This window comes from Enhydra lutris, unplaced genomic scaffold (assembly GCF_002288905.1).
Source record: "Enhydra lutris kenyoni isolate GAN:26980312 unplaced genomic scaffold, ASM228890v2 scaffoldscaffold3, whole genome shotgun sequence".
NCBI lineage: Eukaryota > Metazoa > Chordata > Mammalia > Carnivora > Mustelidae > Enhydra > Enhydra lutris.
The window spans coordinates 30,188,200-30,191,327 of record NW_019154087.1 but is presented as its reverse complement, the minus strand read 5'-3'; positions in this window follow the sequence as shown (position 1 = coordinate 30,191,327).

The window sequence follows — 3,128 nt, the reverse complement described above, 5'->3', positions numbered from 1 at the left end:
TCCAATCTGTCTTCCAAAGTGGCTATACCATTTTGCATTCTCACTGGCAATGAATAAGAGTTGCCATTGCTCCACGTTTCTGTCAACATTTGGCATTGTCAGTATGTTGGATTTTAGCCATTCTAATGGGTGTGTAGCAGTATATCATTGTTTAAATTTGCAATTCCCTAATGAAAAATGATGTTGAGTATCTTTTTATTTGCATTGTTGTTTGCCATCTGATTATCTTCTTTGAGGAGGTATTTCTTCAGCTTTTTTGCCCAGTTATTAATTTAGCTATTTGTTTTCTTAATGTTGAGTGTTAAGTGTTCCTTATTATTCTAGATACAAGTCCTTTATCAGATACGTGTATCACAATATTTTCTCCCAGTCTGTGACCTGCCTTTTCATTCTGTTAACAATGTCTTTCACAAAGTGAAATATAGTTTCACTTTTTTTCAGGTTCGAGGTAGTTTTATTTTTTCATCATTAGATCACTTGTTAGAACAATTCAAAGTACAACTTAGTCTTGAGTTATTCATTTACCTCATTTCTGAAAAGTTAAGGTTTTTTAAAAAGATTTTATTTATTTATTTGGGTGGGGAGAATAAGCAAGGAGGAGGCGCAGAGGGAGAGGGAGAAGCAGACTCCTCACAGAACAGGGAGCCTGATCCAGGGCTCGATCCCAGGACACTGAGATCATGACCTCAGCAGCCACTTAACCAACTGAGCCACTCAGGTGGCCCTAAAAATTTAAGTTTAAATCAGACTTTCAATAGTCCATAATGTTTGTTGATTTTGTAAATATTTTAATGATATATATGGATAAAATATTTACATATTGCCTTTATCTCTTCAACTATTTTGAAATTATTTTGAAACTTCCAATAGAAGCAATAAAAGTCACAACATCATATAATTAAGTTTTCTGTAATCCCAGAGTAAATCCTATAGCACTTTTTTAAATGTATGAATTTCAAACTTCCTGGAGGCACCAAAATTTTCATAAGAGGAAAAAGAAGAGTTTTCTTCATTGTTTGTTTATTGACCTATAACACCAGAATTTAAAGTATATCCCTACCCTTCAAATTAACCTAAGAGAATGATTGATGTGGGGAAGACACACGAGTAGAACAGGTGAATATTCTAGCTGACCACTCCATCAATCCCATCAAGTTTCAGATGAGCAAATAAAAATCTAGGAAATAAAGGTATTTATCCTTGGTCACTTAGCTTGTTAATGACAAAGTTAGGACCACATATATATCATTTTAAATTTCAGTTCAGTGTCCTTTCCACTCTCCAAATTGCCTACTGTATCCTTTTTCCCCAATAGAGACAAAATGAATTTATTAACTTAATTGTATGAAAGATCACACAGAAAGAATCAGTAACTCTACAGTTTGAGTTAAGGAAAGAGGTTAGAACTAACTCCTCATTATTTATGAGGAACAATAAGAAAATACACATTTTATTGTTAGATAACAGTATTTTATGAATTCCAAATATTTTAATATATTTTATTTAGCCTAGAATAAGTTTAGAATTTATTAATATTAGGTGTTTTGTGGCAACAGGGCTGGAAATTTATATACCATAGACTCTGAGTATATACCATGAAAAAGTTGAACACAGATTCTATGGTCTAAAAAGGTAGTCAATAAACTAAAAATGTGTGCCCCAATCTTGAGATCAATTTCTAGAACACAGATGTATTTGAATGCTGAAAATTATTCTAACCAGAAAAACTCCCTGTCATGGTCAGTAGTAAAATGTATATTTCCCAGTACTGCTATGATGAATAAGATTTCCATGTAAGATAGGAAATATAACACCAGAAAAAAAATCCTTCTTCAAATTTCAAGATAGTATGCCATTTTTAAAAAAGATTTTATTTATTTATTTGATAGAAAGCGAGAGAGAGAGCACAAGCAGGGGGAATGGCCGAGGAAGAGGGTGAAGCTCCCACTGAGCAGGGAGCCCGACATGGGGCTGGACACAGGGCTTCGTTCCAGGACCCTGGGATCATGACCTGAGCCCAAGGCAGATGCTTAACTAACTGAGCCACCCAGGCACCCCAATATTATGCCATCTTTAAGAAAGTTTGCTTGGGGACGCTTAAGTGGCTCAGTCAGTTAAGCGACTGCCTTCCGTTCTGGTCATGATGCTAGGATCCTGGGATTGAGTACTGCATCAGGCTCCTTGCTCAGCGGGGAGCCTACTTCTCCCTCCACCTGCCGTCCCCCTGCCTGTGCTTTCTCTCTCTCTCTCTCTGACAAATACATATATAAAATCTTGAAAAAGAGAGAGAGAGAGAGAGAGAGAGAGAGAGAAAGTTTATTTAACTCTTTCCTGTGTTTCTCATCCAGAAAATTTCCCCACATAATTGTAACTTCCCAAAGAGCCATAACATTATCTTTGATCGCTTAGGCCTATGACACTGTAGGTGTCTAATAAATGATTGCTGAGTGATTGAGAGAAAATCGTTAAATATTACTGAAAATTGCAACTAACGAATGCCAAAGTTTCCCTAGTTTATCGTTTGTAGATGCAATATCATTTGTAGATGTAACTATCAGATTTCTTTTCTCCTTTAGGTTTTACCATCTTCTCAGAAGATGATACAAATTTAAGAAGCTGGTTGTCTTAAAGCATAATAGGGAAGGTCCTTGTTATATGTATCACATCATAATAGGAAAGGTACATCAATGTAAAACACATTTGTGGTTATTATAGTTTAAAGCTCTCATTTTCATTTATTATTTCAAAATTGATAGCCACATTATGTATTTTTATGTTGGTAAGCTAACAAAGTGACCTTAAACGTAATTAAATATAGAACATATTTTAAGGTTTTGAGTTTTCCAAGGAAAAATTCCTCTGTTCCACCCTTGCCAGTATTCATTTCAATGTTTACAAAAATTTGGTCCAAAGTAAAATAGCCTCACGTTGTTTAGACAGGAGAAATAATGCAGTGCAAACAAAGAAGAAATGTTTGATGTGTAAGGAAATGTCAAGAATCCCTTGTCAGAATGAATGTCATTCTATGATTTCAGGGTCTAAGCACCTCTGGAAGTGAGGTTAACAAGGTAGAATCCCAGGACCTTTTGGGGCAACAGCGGAGAGGAGCAAACCAATACCTCAAGAAC